Source organism: Neltuma alba, unplaced genomic scaffold (genome assembly GCF_004799145.2).
Source record: "Neltuma alba isolate B1F8T4 unplaced genomic scaffold, ASM479914v2 tig00004709_pilon, whole genome shotgun sequence".
Classification (NCBI taxonomy): domain Eukaryota; kingdom Viridiplantae; phylum Streptophyta; class Magnoliopsida; order Fabales; family Fabaceae; genus Neltuma; species Neltuma alba.
Window position 1 is genome coordinate 1 of NW_021633830.1, and position 10,596 is coordinate 10,596.

The window sequence follows — 10,596 nt, forward strand, 5'->3', positions numbered from 1 at the left end:
AGTGATAGCAGCGAAACTCTCTACCTCATAGACAACGCATTAACGAAGAGTATATAATCCAAGACAACAAGTTTATGGCTTCAATCGTTACACAGAAAAACCTCCCAGGAGCTTCCTGATTTTGTTGTATGGGAAGCGCTTCATGATTTAACCCTAACATTCTCATGGTTTGTGCTTTAATTTCTATGGGGGTGGGGATTTCCACTGAACAATTGCCCGAGGGTATGTACGATGGTTTAGGAATTATACTCAGTGTGCTTTGGTAGTCACTGTTACTTCTGTTACTTCTGTTAGTGACTACCAGCAATCCTTACAGTTCAGGGCTTTGACAACGAGAAGAAGAAAATCTTCGTCCATGTCGTTAGAAACAAAAGAAGACAAAAGATATCAATTTATGACGTGGTAGTCGGAGATATTGTTTATCTGGCAACTGGAGATCAAGTTCCAGCTGATGGGATTTACATATCTGGATATAGCTTGTTGGTTGATGAATCTAGCTTGACAGGTGAGAGCGAACCAGTAAATGTGCATGAAGACAAACCATTTCTTCTTTCAGGAACCAAAGTGCAAGATGGCCAAGGGAAAATGTTAGTGACAGCAGGCGTTGGCATGAGGACTGAATGGGGAAAACTAATGGAAACTTTGAACGAAGGGGGAGAAGATGAGACCCCATTGCAAGTAAAATTAAATGGGGTTGCTACAATTATTGGTAAGATTGGTTTGACTTTCGCAGTGCTGACATTTTTGGTGCTAACAACAAGGTTTTTGTGGAAAAGGCAATTCATGGTGATATTACTCAATGGTCATCGAATGATGCAATAAAGCTGCTAAACTTTTTTGCTATTTCTGTTACAATAATAGTTGTTGCTGTTCCAGAAGGATTACCTTTGGCGGTGACACTTAGCTTAGCTTTTGCAATGAAAGAATTAATGAACGAAAGGGCACTTGTGAGGCATCTTTCTGCGTGTGAGACAATGGGTTCAGCCAGTTCCATTTGCACAGATAAGACAGGGACATTAACCACTAACCATATGGCGGTTGATAAAATATGGGTATGTGAAAAATCCATGGAAATAAAAGGCAATGAAAGTGGAACTGAACTTAAAGAAGAGATATCTGAAGGAGTTCTAGACGTCCTTCTGCAAGCTATATTTCAAAATACTTCTTCTGAAGTAGTTAAGGATAGAGATGGCAAGAACACAATACTGGGAACACCAACAGAATCGGCATTATTGGAATTTGGCTTGCTTTTGGGTGGTGATTTTGATGCCCAGCGCAGATATTATAGGATACTTGAGATTGAACCCTTTAATTCAGTTCGAAAGAAGATGTCAGTTCTTGTGGATCTTCCTGAAGGAGGAGGGACACGAGCTTTCTGCAAAGGTGCATCAGAGATAATATTACAAACGTGTGACAAGTTTATTGATTGCAATGGAGAAACCATTAATCTTGTTGAAGGCCCAGCAAAGAATATTTCTGATGTTATAAACAATTTCGCCTCGGAAGCTTTAAGAACTCTTTGTTTGGCTGTGAAAGATATAAATGAAAACCAAGAGAAAACAAGTATCCCTGATAATGGCTACACACTTATAGCCATTGTAGGAATCAAAGATCCTGTGCGCCCTGAGGTCAAGAACGCCGTCCAAACTTGTTTAGCAGCCGGAATATCAGTTCGTATGGTCACTGGTGATAACATACATACAGCTAAGGCCATAGCAAAAGAATGTGGCATCCTCACCGAGGATGGTATAGCCATAGAAGGAGGAGAATTTCGAAACTTGTCGCCTGAACAAATAAAGCATTTGATTCCAAGAATCCAGGTTCTGATTCCATTTTAGTCTTCAATTTTCTTTACATCTCTTGTTTTGAGAATGCTCATAATCTTTCTTACGAGCTTAATTGTGATTTATAGGTCATGGCACGGTCCTTGCCGCTTGATAAGCATACTTTGGTATCCATCTGAGGAATACGTTCGGTGAAGTCGTTGCTGTTACAGGCGATGGAACCAACGATGCTCCGGCACTGCATGAAGCAGATATTGGACTTGCCATGGGAATCGCTGGAACTGAGGTTTGTATTTATCCATACAAGAGTTTCTTGTTTGGTTTGCCAAAGAAAATGCATAGACGTGATCATAATAATGGGTTTTATTAATCCAATATGTTTTCTCTTTTATGCAGGTTGCCAAACAAAATGCAGATGTGATCATAATGGATGATAACTTCAACACAATTGTGAGAGTGGCCAGGTGGGGACGGGCGGTATACTTGAACATTCAAAAATTTGTCCAGTTTCAGTTAACAGCAAATGTTGTTGCTCTTGTCATCAACTTTGTTTCTGCATGCATCACAGGTTGGTTTGTTTTTTTCGGTGTATAAACTTTGATTTCCTTTATTGATCAATGCCTTTAGACGGTTCTGAGTGAAAAGCAGCATGAGTTCTAGTTTTTTTTCTTTTCTGCTTTACTTCAGGATCTACGCCACTAACAGCTCTGCAGTTACTATGGGTGAACATGATTATGGACACTCTGGGGGCTCTGGCCCTAGCCACTGAGCCTCCTCATGATGGGCTTATGAGAAGACCCCCAGTTGCCAAGGGGGCAACTTTTATCACCAAAACCATGTGGAGGAATATCATGGGACAAAGTATATATCAGTTAATTGTCCTTGGCGTTCTCAATTTTGATGGCAAGAGGCTTCTCAGAATTACCGGTGCATCAAATGCAACTTTTGTCCTCAACACTCTGATATTCAACTCCTTTGTTTTTTGCCAGGTACGTACCCAGAAAGTGAATTGTTCTTGCCTGATCCATGGATTACGTCTGAAAATCTCCATAATATATTATAGAAATGATATATAGAGGATCGTATTTGGTGTTCTCTATGGTTCTTGTTATTATGGCAGGTGTTCAATGAGATAAACAGCAGAGATATAGAAAAGATAAACGTGTTCAGAGGCATAACTAAGAGCTGGTTATTTATAGGGATAATTTTCCTAACTGTGGGATTTCAAGTAATCATAGTTGAGTTTCTGGGCAAATTTGCTAGCACAGTGCCTCTGAACTGGAAACTCTGGTTACTCAGTATTGTGATTGGAGCAATCAGCATGCCAATATCTGCCATTGTCAAGTGCATCCCAATTGAAAGAGATGCAATAATATTCCAACATCATGATGGTTACGAACAATTACCTTCTGATCCACAACAGCTAGCATAGCTTAAGAGAGATCATTAATATTTAAGCATTTAGACACACTCGAAAGTAACTCTCCTGTAAATTTAAACCTGGATAACCTGAATATGTAAAATAAATGTATGTTCTTGGTTACTGGACCTATTCTTTATTAGAACAGAAGGAAAGTTTGATATTCAATGTAAGCATTTTATTAATAATAATAAGCTACCATGCTTCCATCCTAGAATAGGATTCTGTGTGTCTACATCAGAAGTTCATGAGTTCCAACAGAGCAGGCGTGTCCTATACGTTTAAAAAAAAAAAAAAAAAAGAAACAACTAGCATGCGCAAGATCAAATTCACCCACACATATAATGTAAAATGGGTCTGCTTTACATTGAAAATTCCAATTTCCAAAAAGCTTCAAACATTGGAACTTCAGGAGATTTACTTCCATATATCCTTCCTTCACCCTTGGGTCTTGTCCGGTTTAGTACATCTGTATATTTGGCCGACGCTGAAAAAGAAAACGACAGCAGCAGCACCAGGTGAACTTTAACGTGAAATTCATTCCAGTGTTACTTCGTAGTATACTCGTAAGTTTCAGCCGAGAATGAAGCACATAGAAACATTAACAACAGTCAGATTGAAAAGAGGGGAAAAAACTAGTGCCTTCGCTCTTTAATATAAGAGTTAATTAACTAAATATGTGTTTTTTTTTCCTAAAATATCCTTACTAGTCATGTGTATTAGTTAAAATCTTTAACATGTACAATTATTACAGGGCTTTATTTTGAAAAAAAAGAAGATAAATATGAAAGATAGCAGAAGTCATTTGCATATAGTAGAAGAGAAGTTGTATTTACTGATCATAGTTGCATACGTTAAATTTCGGATCTTTTAGCCAACTAAGTTTTCAAACAGGAATATTTTACCAAATTTCCCATATTTTAATTAATTTTGCTTCATAAATAAATTAAAAAAAAAAGAATTACAATCAAATCTCAAAGAAGAAAAATAATTAACTAAAGATCTCAATAATAACTTGAGCAGCTGACAAGTTCTAGAGTGAATAATAACAATATCTATAACTTTTTTTGTAATTTTTTTCTTTTTTTGAGACCTTATTGTAATTCTCTCATAAAAAATGCTGCCCACTATCATTCACATAACATTTGTGATGGGCATACTTTACTATATATACATGTAAAAATATAATTTTTCTTTTATTAATATATAAAAGCAATGCGGCGCTGCTTCACAAGTCATAGCAGTAACAGATGGAATTCATATAGAAAGCATAGAAAATTAAGTGTAAAAATGATTTATCAATCGAGCCCTTAAAATTAAGTTATTTGACTTATTTCTTATTATAATACATCTGCTGAAGCTACTTCCGGTGTATTGGAAAGGAAAAACATCTGCTGAAGTCCTCTTCTAAATCGGGCAAATGAAATTGAGAAAAATTCGCAACTTACTTATGCGTTTCTTTCAGGTTGTTTAAAAAGTTTATTAATAATAAGGTAATCTTAGAATTAAGAAATAATTTTTCGCCTGCCAAAAAAAAGGAAATAATTTTCTCAAATGAGATATTTTGTTATTTTCCCTTGATAAAAACAAAGGCAATGACCGGAGAGGGCTGCGGGCGACGTCATCACCTGTGTCTTCTTAGGCTCTCGGTCTCCCGCACGCATGCCTTATTTGTCCTGCTTTTATTTTAAAATTTAATATATTTTTTATTTTATTTCTATTTAATATATATTAAAATTATACATTCATATAATAAAAATAATAAAATAATTTATATTTAAAATAAAAATGTTTTTTCCTCTACGAGTATCATAGGAGGAGCACCGTCTGGCCATTTTCAGTCAATATTAAGTCCACTGAGTTTTTGCTTTGGCCCAAAATTTGCCGCTGACGGCTGACCATGCTTCCTCTTCATTTTTTCCGTTAGCTAAGCTCACCCGCCACTATAATCGTATTTTGATTTAAAATGTTTTAGTTTGTACTACCTCCGGTCCTATTTATAAGAGCTAGTTGATTAATTTGAGAAGATTAAAAAAAAAGTTAAGTTAGTTATTTGTGATAAATAGGTGTTATCTTTCCTAAAATATCCTTACTAATCAAGTGTATTAGCTAAAACTATTATTGTTATAAGGACTATCTTAAAAAAAAAAGTATAAATATGAGAGACAAAATAGATTGGGGTCTTATATTTAGAACTAAAACAAAAGTCAGACAAGGTTTTATATTAAGGACTTGAAGTAGTATATTATAATTCTCTCCGTATGGCTTTTCTATTCATAATACTATCTTCTATATTTAATATAAGAGCTAGTTTGATATTCAATTTAGTCCTAAATATAAAATTTCAATCCACTTTATCTTCAATATTTATCTATTTTGCCATCAAGTAATTTCTATAGTAGTTGTATATGTTAAGAAATTATTATTAATGACTAATTCAAACATATATGATTAATAAGGCTATTTTTAAAAAGGACAACGTCAATTTATTATAAAATTTAACTGACTTTTTAAATTTTTTTAAATTAGTTAATTAATCTTTATATTAAGCAAGTTGTAAATTTGAAAGAATATTGACTTCAGCTCCTGCTAGATTTTTTTTTTTTGGTACAGAAAAGTACAGAAATATTTATAAATTGCTCATCAACAAGGTTTTCAAATTGATAGTAGGATTTAAACTTATAATCTTGTAAGTTATGAACTGATTCCTTATCAAGTGGACCAATTCTTGTTGATGGCTCCTGCTAGATTCATATTCTATGTCTAAAGTAATGGACCCCATTTGGCTGGAAAAAGAGAATATGAAAGCAGCCCAGAATAAGATCGCCCGGTTAATCCGGGCCCATATCCAAACAATTGTAATCACCCATGGGCTTGCGTCATCTTTTCTCTATTTCACCATTTTGCCCCGACCAAAAACCCCCTTATTACTAACTTACCCCCCGTGCGTCCATCACTCTCAGTAACAGCTTTTTCTGGGATGCTCTGCTTCTTCTCGCGCTGAAAATAAACTCTTTCTTCTTTTCTCTCTTCGGCTCTGAATTTCGACAGACACGAAACCCTAGACGCTCACATTCTCCTCACATTCTCTTAGTTTCTCAGGCGCAATTCATTGTGTAGCTCGCAAAGGGGAGCCTCCTCATTTTCCTCTGTCATTCGCGGTCGACTATCCCGACTTCTTGTTGAATTGCTGCGCCTGCGATAGCTACATTTCCGTTATCCATCGCTGGAGAATTGTTGTTAGTTCTTTTTGGTTTCCGCAAATGAATTGTTGTCCTTGAAGACACTTGTTTTTAAAGAAACTCAGTTTCGCCATGTCTACTTGGTGCAGTTCGGTAAGCTATCTTCTCTTCTTGATCTTCTGTAGAACTGGACTCGAATGCTCATTTATTGTTTTAAGTACTTATGGTCGATAAATGATAACAGGTCTTAATACTTCATTAATTGATGTCCGTAAGCGTGGTTGGTGAACACAGTAATCGTAAGTCACTTCACGTTTTTAAAACTTTCTCTATTCTTGTTCTTGATATTGTTATACTGCGATATTGTGTTATTGGTAGCTAGTATTCTTGGGCAGTTCTTTGTGATTTTCTCAAACATGCTAATCCAGCTTCCTTCTTTACCAAGTGCTACATGGATGCTATCCGCGTTGCCTTTCCTGGGTTCTTCCTCGGGTGTTTTTTGGGGAGGGATGTGATACTACTCTCGGCTGAAGACGTTGAATTATTCATGCCGTATTTTTCTCTTTTATTCATCTATTTTCCAGAGAGACTTCAATATTTTAAAAATGTTGGCTCTAACTTTACACGCTTCCCCCCCCCCCCAAAAAAAAAATCTCGTTCTTTAGGTCGGCTTTTCTAGTATAGCTGCCTGCATTGCATTTTTCCCTTTCAATATGCATATTTACTACGTGGGCATCTATTGTTGACGAATGTTAGTTGCATGGAATTGAGACATACTTCATTGTTATTAGTTTCATTTCAGGATATAATCACAATCCATGGCGTGGGATCTTTGGAGTTCAACGCATGATGAAGGTTTCCTATTTCTTTATATCTTGTCTCTATGTTTTTGTATTATCAATGTTCAATATGGAGTGCTCGTTTTCTGGGTTGTACGTAAGTCTTCTATGTCATAATAGTTTGCATGTATTTGTTCTGTTCTCAGCTGTGCGCAACAGTAATGACTCGGAGCATCTTGGAAGACAATATGATTTTTACTTCGACTGCGAGCATGGTATATTCTTATTCCTTTACCCTGCATCTCTTTGGCCTTCCTTTGAGATATATATATATATATATATATATTAATCATTGGCCTGTATTTACTGAGTTTTGTTTTTCCTTTCAGATATAATGGAAGAACGAGCCTTGAATGAGAAGTCTTGCATTCAGGTTTTAAAAATTTGATAACAAAGGAGGATGCTGAAATTGAAGAACTTGAAAAAGATCTCTCATCGCTGCAGAATGAATTAATCTGGGCCGAACATAAAAATTGGCCTGAAATATGTTGTAACGCTTTGACTGAGAAAATCAATTGGCTTGATGTCTCTCTAAGGAGTTTGAAGAATGATCATCCTGATAGTGATAGAATTCAGCTACTATTACGAAATGAACCTGCTGGGACACTTGATGAAATATTAATGGGTACACTAGGAGACTACTGTCAAGATAATTGCGGCCAGGTTTAAATCATGAAATTTCTTCATTTTTCCCAATAATAAGAATTTTGAATCATAATTTTTAAAAATTGAATTAAAACCGTTTTTCTTACATTCATGATCGCCATTTTTAAGATTTGCTGTCTTCTTGTCATGCTTCTTTAATCAGATCTGACGTGATACAAACTATGCTTTGCAAGATTATGCATTCCATGATGATGCTCTGGACTGCATAGAGCTTCATAATATTGAAATTTTTCTTCCAAAATTCTGTGAATGAATATGCCAATTGTAATTCCAAAAACTAAAATTTTACTTCGAGATATTATGGCCATCTCAAGTTTTTTCTTCTCTGGAAGAGACAAATATTGAATCCACTATCTGGGATAAGAATTGTTTATTTTAGTTCTAATTCGTCGCTGTTTCTTTTTTTCTGACACTTAGGTCATGATAGCAACTAATGATTTGAAGTTGAGCCTTGTTATCTTTGTCAATGATCAGAAGTCAAATGTTGATATTGGGCACTGCCCCTTCACTAGAACAATATTATTAATTTGTCCAATAAGAAGAAACGGTCAAGTATTCCTAATGTGACGATGCATTCAGAGTTAAAAAAGGACAGCCTTGTACTGGCAGCGGATAGCCTGATACTAGGAACCTGTTTTCAGTTTTCAAAATCGAAAGAAAAGAGAACAAATACCAGTAAATGGGTGAGGTCGTTGTAGCTCTCTTAGACTGTTTGCCTGCTTTTATTTTTGCAATGTCAGCCTCGTTTTGTTTTTGTGGAGGCCTGAATATGCCAATTATTTAGGCTCCATTATAATTCTGGAGCAAACCTCCATGGTTTTTATCTGTTTTATGTTGGGTTCTTTGATTCTATTTTGGTTATACTTCAGATTGCTGCGTTTAATCTCTGTGACTGGATTTTCCTTGTATTTCTCACTTAGTGGACCCGCAATAGACCCTGACATTGGTTATTCTTTTAAGGAACCGCTTGCTAAAATTGTTTGGAGAAGTGCTGATTTTGGGGCTATTAGGAGTGTAGTTAGTCCTTCTAACGGAATGAATTTACTGGGAACATCCGATTCAAAAGTTTTAGTGAATGGGGAAGTCAGAAGAAGCCAACTTGTAACTATAGACGAAGGTCAAATCTTGAATTCTGTTTCTTCCAAGGGCAAGGAAATTGTTCTGAAAGAAATCAAGGTACAAAAAGCCCTCTTGTTTCTCTTTTAATCAATTTTAACTTGTTAGATTGGTAGCAGTCTATTTGAGTTTTATGTTCATCAGGGTTTTTTTTGGTCAAAATGTTCATCAGGGTTTGTAGTTCATGTTTTCCTTTTGCAGCAAGAAGGTGAAACTGTCAAAGATGTCAGTGCAGATGTGCTTCTTGATTCTAATTTTTGTGCCTCCCAACGAGTGAAAAGTGAAAGTTCTAATTTTGACAAAATGCAACGTGGTTTTGCTCCAAAAACTGCACAAAGAGATAGCGAGAAAGAAATGAAGGATGCTTCAACTCAAGATTGTGAGGGAATAAATCCTCTTCAAGTTGATGGTGCTCAAAAATTGTGTCTTGCTGCTCCTGAATCATGGAACCGTAAAAGTTTGCCGCATGTAATGAAGTTTCAGAGTGCTAGCCTTGTCAATGCTAAAAGTTCTGGTTTGAGTTCAATGTTAGAGTTGCAAACCAAAAGTGCCCTATTTACTGGGCCTCAGCTGACTGACAAAGCGAAATCACAAGCGCTATGCCTTAAGCCTGAACCTACTGTTGACCCCAGGAAGCCCATTGCGAGTAAACCGGGTGAAAATCATGTGGAACTTATTCCAAATTCATCCTTGAAAGTTACATGCAAGAGGCCACGCAAGTCAAGAGCTGGCAATGATGGTGCCAAGTTAATTGATTCGCTGAGCGGTAAGGTTGCTAAAAGATCAATGCAGCTGGAACAGCACATAACTGAATATGCTGTTGTTCCTTATGACAGCAAATTTTCAGAGTTGCAAAAGAAAAGAGTTGTTTGCAAGTCGACAGTCACTGCAGGTACACAAAATTCACTTGTTACCATCGATTCAACAAAATCAAATGCGGTTGTCATGGTCAATGGAAACCATGAAGATCCTCAGAATAGCTTGTCCTGCTCCTCAGTCGATTCTCATAATAGGACTTCAGCTTTGAGGCCTGCGGGCTTGAAAAACTTGACATTGAACAATTTGAGGGTCATTGCAAAGCAGCACAACGTGAAAAAATATTACAGAATGGCAAAAGGACCTTTGTTGGAACAATTAACTCGTATACTCGGTGGCTGGTAAATTTACTTTTGGTTGAAACTTTGATGCTGACGAGTGATAACCCGTTTCTGCTATGCTTGATATTGTGGTTCAAATGGGATTTAGTTGATCACAGATACTCATTAGGTCAACACAAAAGGAGTACGTGTTAAGATAATACACAGGCTATAGTAGTGTGCAAATGATAGGAGGTATAGATGTTTCTTCTTTCTTGGTGGTTTGTCTTCGTGATATCATGAAGTACCTCAACCTGTGTCTGGCGTTCACATGTTACAGAGACCCCTTCTGTTGACGAAAATTTAAGTATAACGGCTGAGGTGCGATCCTTTTTATTGCTTCATGACACTTTTATGGTACAGCTGAGTTTTCTTTCTTGGTTCGACCTCTTTGCTCTCAGTCTGAATGAACGTAACCATTACGCCCCCATCCCGCTACTATTAACTGTCATG

At 36.5% G+C, this 10,596-nt stretch overlaps 1 pseudogene; it reads left to right on the plus strand.

The window, feature by feature from the left end:
* The first annotated feature begins 63 nt into the window (after positions 1–63).
* On the plus strand, positions 64–3,434 carry LOC114745551 (calcium-transporting ATPase 4, plasma membrane-type-like; annotated as a pseudogene).
* The last annotated feature ends 7,162 nt before the right edge of the window (positions 3,435–10,596 follow it).